Raw genomic sequence first — 8758 nt, 5'->3', positions numbered from 1 at the left:
GGCATTCCTCCAGGGGCTGTGTAGGGGGACACTTCCCCCCGCCGCCCCGGAGCTCACATGCTGGGAAGCCAAGGGCTGTGAAGGCTGCCAGGTGAGCATACACTTCACCGACTATCTATGCAGAAAAGACCTCCTCAGGACATGCTCAGACTGACACCGGGCTGGAGCTGGGAATACTGCAGCTGATGCAGCCCCATGCTCTGTAACACGTGCCTTCTGTCCTGAGACAAGCTGCTTATCTACGTGGCTGCATCTGTGCACAGAAGTAGCACACACACACATCCAGGTGCAACCGAATCTGGCCCCGAGTGGACTTAGCTGCCTAAAAGCCTCTGAAAATCCATTTATGCCCCTATTTTTGGAACGCGCCATCATGTGATCTGTAAGATTGAGTCTCAAAAAAAAAAAAAAAGCAGCAAAGAGGAGGAGAACCTCCTGACCATTTTTTATTAACGTTTTTTCAGGGTGCGGAAGAATCACGCTTAGGCACCTACGTTCAGCTGTGCACCTAATGGGTGGAATAAACTGGCCCTTAACCACTCAGATCGGTGAAATAAAACCCAGGTTGCTTGAGTCCAGCTTATTCCACTTTCACGCCGGTGTTCACTGCGCTGGAGGGAATCTCAGCTAGGCTGGTCTAAGCTCAGGGTCTCCCCCCGGCTTACGGTGATGTGACGGAGGGGAGAAATTGCACCTTCCACCTCCAATGCCGGCGATCACCGAGCCACACGCTGAAAGGGGGAAATGGTTTCCGCAGACGTATCATGGAAGTTCATTTTCTTCTCTTTATTAATCACAGAAGGGAAGGCAACTTGTTTCCCCTGTTTTCCTGACCCCCGGTCACTCTGCTTGAAACGGAAAATGGACAAGGTAACGTTTTCAGTCATCAGGTCCCCCTTCGCCAGTGCATGCCTGATCAGCAAAGCACCGAAACCTGAGTAGGACTAGAGGCATGAGCTTACAACAGATACTTCAGCGCTTTGCTACGTGGCTGCCTGCCCAACCCCAAGCATGCAACATCATGCACTTGACTTAAAAATTATGAGATCCATGCAGGAAGAAAGCAGAGGGTGAATTTGTCTTCTGATGAGTGAGGGTGTAGGAGGCAGGTTTCCAAGCTGTTCTCTGCAGCCAGGAAGGGGAGAGACTTTTGCGTTTTGATTTTTGTGAATGTATTGACTCTGAATCCCCTGACTCTGGGAGCTGGGACTGTAAAAAAAGAACACCAAGCCTCATCATACAACGACAAGAGCGAGATTGGGACGGACATAAGCACAGGATCTACTGAATCCAGTGTCTCTCTGAATTTTGATGGGAGCAGAGCTAGACAATTCCCCTAGAAATCCAACAACTTTTATAGAGTCAGAGAAGGTGAGGGTTGAAGGGACCTCAGGGGGTCACATCTAGTCCAACCCCCTGCTCCAAGCAGGACCACTGGCTTTGCATTGCCTCTGTTTCCACATGATATGATGTCCCCTTCCGAATTCAGATGCTGTCTCTGACCATTCCTCTCCTATTTTGCAGACGCGACTGACCCCAGCCCATCAGAAAAGGCAAGGATGGGGCTTCTGAATGAGATGCAACGGTCTCTTGGCTCTGTATGTACCCAAGGTTTCTCCCAAACAAGACCAAAGTACCCGTGTCTTCTCTCATTCGAAATGTTTCGCTTCCATTAGGTGATGGACAGTTATTGAAGTAACTCAGCAGTGGGATTTTAAATGGTTATAATATGAACCACTCTCAAGGTAACCATTACTATCTCTCAAAAACATTTTATTACTAAGGCAAATGTATGTTTTAGCAATGCTCAGATGGCTACTTAATGTCATGTTTATCCCAGGCCAGACTCTCCTCAAAATAAATGAGGGTTTAAGATCCAGTTTCCTCTTTTGTTTAATGGAGCTAAAGTTGTTTAAATCATCGGCTTCCTTATAAACGTTTCACTTAAAACAAGGCGGCCTATTCTTCTCCATTAAAAGTTCATTCATCACAAAGAGGAAAGTCTTTTGGGAAAGCCTGATGGAAATCGAAAGCATCCGCCTTAAATTACGGGCTCGAGCATGGCTTTTGCCGTTAGGCCGAGGGGACGAGAGGGCGCGTTGGCAAGAAACCCGAGGAGCAGACCGAGAAACCCATTGGAAGTCACCACCTCTTCCCACCTGCTCTATTTGAGACACATCCTGCCCCATACCTAGGGCACCCTTCACTGGCACAGCCATGCTGCCTGGCACAGTGGGTGGAGAAGGGAGCTTTTTGTTGCCCCCACCCACATACACAGGGAGGCAGATTAGCTACCCTTTAGAGATGCTTTCTGCCACCCTGGGCTCTACCATAGGACCAGAACAGGGCAGCAAAGAGAAGGCATACACTCCTTGGTGCTCAGAAAGTGAATGCTGGAAGGGGCTATATGTTGAAAAAAAAAAGGATAATTTTTTTCTCTTTCAAATTTGTAAAATTAAATATCAGTTATAGCATGCACCATGAAAGCCGACGTGTCTTACCATATTTTCTTGTGTACAACAAGGACGTGTTTCCTGAAATTCAGCTGTGGGAAATGAGGGTGCACAGAATAAATGAGAAAATACAGTACAAGCAGTTTCTGCGACTTAAACTCCATCAGGGGAAAGTAAAATCAAGCTGCAGGTGCTGCAAGAAGGTATCCCTAGGTGCTGGCTGTGAACCCATTCCCTTTTCTCCGTGGAAGAGGCTTTCAAGGAAAGATCTTTTTTTTTCATTCTGCCTTTCAAAACCTTTTTGCGGGTTTTTTTCCAAAGTTTATTTTTTTTGGAGGCACGGCATATGTAAGAAAATACACGGTTTATCGCAGGTTCCTAAATGATTCCTATGCATTGGAATCAGTTGTCAAACAGCCCCGTTCACGTGAAGCCGTAGCAAATGTTGAGATCGGGAATCAAATCTGGGTCAGCATTTCCAAGAGAAATATTTTCCTTCCCTAAAAAAAGAAAGAAAGAAAAAAAAGATCTGGGCTCACCAAAACATTGTGTGAATTTCCATAGATTTGGGTGAATTGTTTTAGTCAGGAAAAGAAAATCTCCTTTTTTTTTTGCATCTAAATATAATGGTTTTCTTTTTTTCCCTTTTTTTTTTTTTTTGAAACTATGTTACAATTGGCAAAATCTTTCAATTTTATTTAAAAAAATAAAACTTTTTTTTTAAAAAACCCCTCCAAACAAAATGTATCATTTGACCCAAAATAAAGTCTTCCAAACTTTTTGGCTTGCCAAATTCTTTTGGATTGACCCAGAACTAATGTTCAACATAGTTGGAAACTGGCAGTGAACAGAAAAGTCAGTTCTCTGCATATCTCTAGACTATAATAACTTTTGCTGATGTTACGATATACTTAAAACGTAGATCGTTATTACTGTTGTACAACCGACAGGCCGGAAGACAGAGGCTCCAATGTAGCTGTGACCACTTAGATCAAATAAGCATTGCCTCTCTTGGGCACGTAGACCTCCCCTGAAGACCAGGAGGGCTTTGAATCCCTAATTCCAGTTCAGCCCAAATATTCCAGTCCCATTTTCAGAACTGACAGTTGATGGGAATTAGGCCTTTAATGGCTTGATTTCCAAAGGTGCTTGGAGAGTACTAGTGGGATTTTCAAAAGGTTGTAAATTGGAAGGGACTCCAAGAAAAGCCCCCAGAATGATGAAAGGAAGACATATCTTGATGTGTTTACTTCTTCCAAGAGGGGGTGACTTGATTGTAGCCACCTTAGCGGAGAAGAGCAATTCCCTACTACAGCAGTGGTTTCCCAGCTGTGGTCCACGGACCCCTGGAGGTCCGCAGACTATGTCTAAAAGGTCTGCAAAAGATGACTACGATCAAAGAAAAGTATGTGAATGCTCCCACTTACAATTCAAAGGGGACTGCACCTCCACTTGAAATTTCCAAAGGGGTCTGCATCTCCATTTGAGTTTTTTTAGGGGCCTGCAAATGGTATCCACTGGACTTGAGGGTTCATTGCTCCAGGACACCAAGGTATAGCAGGATCCTGGAAACTGAATTCAGATGAGAAATAAGGCCAAAAAAAAAAAAAAGATACTGAAAAGGGAGGGAGATGAACCATTGGCCTGACTTACTGAGGGCTGCGATGGATTCTTCTCCACTCGCGCACACACAATCCCACCTTTGCCAAGGTCCCTCCTTTGCCCCTCCTCCATTTTATTTCTTCTTTTGCCCTATAGCTATTTTTAAATTGTTTTCCTCAACACCACCTCCCCCTGGTCTCTCTCTGTGTGTTTACAGGACATGAATAGACTGTAAATGCATTCCCGTTGTTCTCTTATATCTCATGTGTTTGTATCAATTCACCCCTGCCTCCCTATACACAATAAACTTCCGCATAATAGCTCCTTGTAAGATTTGTGCGTGTGCGTGTCATAAAGGGAAGCAAAACAGTAGCCTCTCTATAACTGAGGTTTTGATTGCCTTACTATTTAACTATTTCCGCCCCCTAACTGCTCCCAAATCCATGCACTAACTCAGGGCCTCTTGCATAAGAACATGGGAAATTAGCAGACTGAATAAGAATTAAGGTCTATCTAGTCCCAGATCCACTAAGATTTTGAAAAGGGGAGTGTGGCAGATACGACGGGTGCAACAGGTGTGGTTGTAACCCCTGTCTCCTAGCTCCCTGCCCTCTTCCCTACCCTGATTCATGCCACGGCTGCCTCCAGCTTGAGCTCCTTAGCTTGGACCTGAAGGCGAAGGACATGCTGGTCGTCCCACCTCTCTGCTGCCCCGGGGGCCTGGGTCCCCTGCGGAGTTCAGGCAGCAGGAAGTAAGCTCAGACCATGGGTGGGAATGAGGGGTGAGGGATGGCTGGAGCCCCCCAGGCCCATGGGAGACACCCAGCAGGGCCAGGCAGCAAGCAGGCACAGGTAGAGGGACCTGCTTGCTACCACCACTATCCCCTCTGCCCCTGGGTCCTGGCTGGCATGTCTTCTGTGGACCTCACCGCTCTACGTGGTGGAAGTGGGTTGCAACTGTACCCCCTGGATCTGCCCTTGCCTATATCCCAACCCTTAATGGATCCATCTCTGGATGCTTCAGGGGCAGGTGAAATGACCTTTCAGTGGGCCAGCATGGGAAGATATCTCCTCCACTCAGCCTCATCCTGATCTTGAAGAGTTGGACGGTGGCTTAGACCCTGAAGCTGAAGTCTCAACATCCCTTGCAACACCTGTCCTAATTAACGGCATTAACACTAAGCAAGGATTTGACAAGATCGGCTTTGTCCTTATTTTTTCCTAACAGCCCACACAATACGCAACGATGTATAAGCATTCGTCGCCAGCCCTGATCACAAAGAAAAGAAATAAAACAGACATGCTCTTTACATGAGAGAGGGAGAGAGGAATTACAGACTCCTGATTGAAAGCCTTCCACCGCTTTTCGTTGCATCGGTAAAATTAAAACACACAAGAGCCGACATATAAAATTCTCCAGCTAATAACAGAAGTAAGAAGTTGTTAATTAGGCACATGACCCTATAAAATAAAGGGAATAATTGAAAAGATATCTAATTTATCTATTGAATGCCTCCAACACTCTCTTTATCACTTAGATGGACAGAATATAATTGGTACGGTGAAAGCCATCAATCTTAGGAAGTGGGCTTCCTGTACAAGATACAACTATTACTGTCATATTATGACACCATAATATCAAGATCAATGACATTTTAAATGCACTCCAGTTATGGGCAATTGGTGACAATAAAAACAGTGACAAATTGATGAAACAAGCACCAAATGATCTGGTGTCTAAAATAAACCATAAATAATCTTCTTAAAAAAATATACCCACCGAATTTGCAGTCGCTGGGGGTGGGGTGGGGGCCATGCGGCTTTCCCAGCTGATCAATTCACTTGTATTTCCAAGTGTGGAATTATCCAATGGACCTCAGGTCTCTTGAAGGGAAAACTTTCTGATTTGATTTAGGGGTCATTCCCAAGCAGCTTAATACAGTAATCATTAGCATAATTGTTGCCATAAGAAGAATGGGTATGATTTTAAAATGAAAGTGATTCTCTTGGCTGAAGGATCAACAGTGTGAGATGGGAAATGCAACGGCAGTCCACAAAAAAATACAGCAGCAGGACAAAAATTTTTCCCCGAACCCACTAATGAAACAATAATGATAATAATAACAATAATGTCTATCTTTTGTATAGTTTTTTATCTGTAGAGCTCAAAGTACTTGCAAAAGGAGACCGATATCAGGGCCCTCAGTTTTGCCAATGCAGAAAATGAGGCCCGGAGCAGGAATCCCCTTTCTCTGTGGTCAGCCTATGAATAAGATGAAGCTTCCCAAGTCTCAACCTATTGCCCAATCTAAAGAGGTTCGGGCCCAAGTTTCAGGAAATATAATATTCAGATCCCTTCAGTGGCTTGGAAAATGCCGGCCTGAGTGACAGATGCATGAGGAAATGTCATCTAATGCAGGGGGAGGCTGCCTTTTTTGGCCGGCGTGCCACACATTAGCCCAGCACCCACCCCAAGTGCCATTCCTATACCCTTCCCCTGCCTGATCTGCTGCTCTGTTTTCTTCTCCCTGCCCTGTGCCCCCTGCCCAAGCTGCTGTTCTGCTTTCTGCTCCCTGACCTATCTGCCATGGCACTGCCTATCTCCTCTCCAACCTGCTGCACACACACAGGCTGTCCACAGCGCTATAGCATCTGTACCACAGGTTGGCCACCCTGACCTAATGGATGTCATAGGAGATTGGGTCGATGCATTCACAGAATCACCAAATCAGGGAACATGAGGGTGGGAAGGGACTCCAGGAGGTCACATTTAGTCCAACCCCCTGCTCCAAGCAGGACCAGCCCCAACTAGAGGTTAGATATAAGGAAAACCACTCTCAAGAGGAGGGTGGTAAAGCACTGGAACAAGAGCAGCTATGGAAACTCCATTCTTGGAGGGTTTTAGGACCTGGCTAGACAAAGCCTTGCTGGGATGGTCTAGTTGGGGCTGGTCCAGCTTGGTTGGACTAGATGTGACCTCCTGAGGTCCCTTCCACCCCTCATGTTCTACAAGTCTATGATTCAAGATCATCACCTCATGGTCACTAGAAGATGACTTGGTTGGCTTCTTTGGGGCGGTATGATCAGATGGGTTTGTGTGGGTGAAGTTTTTTTGGATGGTGTTAGAGCAGCCTCTTGGCTAGAGTAATGGGGACCAAGAGAAAAAACAAACTGCTTTCCAAGTGGAGCTTAATAAGCTGATGCAGAACTGTGCCTGGTAGAGGTTGCCATCCAGGCAGCAGGGGCCTGATCGGGCTTGCAGGAATAGAGGCAGAGATGCACAAGGCTGCACGAAGCCAAGTCGGGGTAGGACACAGCTGTGAGGGAAGGTGCCAGCACCAACAGCCAGGTTAACCCTTCCCTGGTCCCACAGCAGTGGCAGACTTCTGTGGTAGGTGACAATGCAAAGCCCTTAATTCAACCGGGGTTGCAAGGCCCAAGAAGAGTCAACCTGGCTGGTGGCAGTGACAACTCCCCTCAAAGCAGCAGTGACCACCCATGGGTTGGCGGAGGCGGGGGAGTGAGCCTGGTGAGCTCCGTGTAGCCGGAGCCTCAATCCCTTCTGCCTCCATTCTGCCCTGCTCTTAGTTACACTACTGAGTTCATGACATTTTGCTACATCAGCAGAAGATGGGATCTAATGACCAAGGAAGACCCATCCAGTCCCAGGCTCCATGGCCCACATGACAGAAGGGGTCAGGTAGGATGAGGTTTCTGTCTCAACAAAGTCTCGGGAACGCTAGCAATGGGACAAAGTGAACCTCCAGTTTGAATTCATTCATTAAAATACTTCCATACCCATGGAGGGGGCAAGACAAGAAGCAGTGGACTGAAAGTGGAACCAGGAAGATGTAGGCTGGACACAAGGAGGAACTTCTCTGCTCTCAGGGTGCTTCAGCACTGGGACAGATGCCTTAGAGAGGCGGTGGAGTCTCCATCCCTGGAGATTTCCAAGTTCTGGTTAGGCAAACACCTAGCTCTGATGGTTTAGACAGGGCTGATCCTACCTTGGGCAGGGTGGTGGACTAGAGGTGACCTCCTGAGGTCCCCTCCAGCCCTATTTGTGACTCTATAAGCGACTGTAAGAGTACAATGTTCTTGCCAATCCTTTCAAAATCCCATAATTAAAAAAATAACCCCATCAATTGCTCCCAGTCCAATAATATAACCAGTAACTCCCCATAAATAAGAACAAATGATCTCTCTGCCGCTATCCATCCCCATCCGGCACTCACCCCGTTGTGAGCCATTGATCAAAAGTAGCCTTTCCCAGCACTAAAGAGAGGCAGTCTCCCCAGCTTCACGAATCAGAAGCCTCTGAAATGTGGCTGCTTGCATCAGGGGCTGGGAGACAGGAGAAAACCATTTGTTTTGGAGGGCACGTCAGCACCACACAATTTCCGAACTTCTGCGAATGAATAATATTTTACATTCTTCAAGGCTGTTTGAACGGCGCCTTATTGAATTTGGCTCGGAATAGCTCCCTTTGAAATGCTTCTAAGTCCCCTGTAACTTCCATCTTTTTGATGAATATGGAACGCAAGTGAAACGGCGGGGAAGGTGAAACGTCGGCGGTTCCTTGATGATCGCTTTCATCAAGGTGCTAATAGATTTTTCTTTGGGACACGTATTATGGCAAGAGAAAAGGGCTGGCTAACGGCTTCATTCGGGCCATTCTCTAGCTGGTAATGAGGACACATTTT

At 46.5% G+C, this 8758-nt stretch overlaps 1 long non-coding RNA gene across 1 annotated transcript; it reads left to right on the top strand.

The window, feature by feature from the left end:
- LOC112547945 lies at nt 1–1885 on the top strand. The gene is made up of 3 exons (XR_003091741.1): nt 1–91; nt 800–870; nt 1525–1885. It is a non-coding gene; the product is annotated as an uncharacterized LOC112547945 (long non-coding RNA).
- Nucleotides 1886–8758: the final 6873 nt, after the last annotated feature.

The sequence above is a fragment of the Alligator sinensis genome, unplaced genomic scaffold (assembly GCF_000455745.1).
Source record: "Alligator sinensis unplaced genomic scaffold, ASM45574v1 scaffold149_1, whole genome shotgun sequence".
Taxonomy (NCBI): Eukaryota; Metazoa; Chordata; order Crocodylia; family Alligatoridae; genus Alligator; species Alligator sinensis.
The sequence above is the reverse complement of the archived record's forward strand: the minus strand, read 5'-3'. Positions and strand labels throughout refer to the sequence as shown.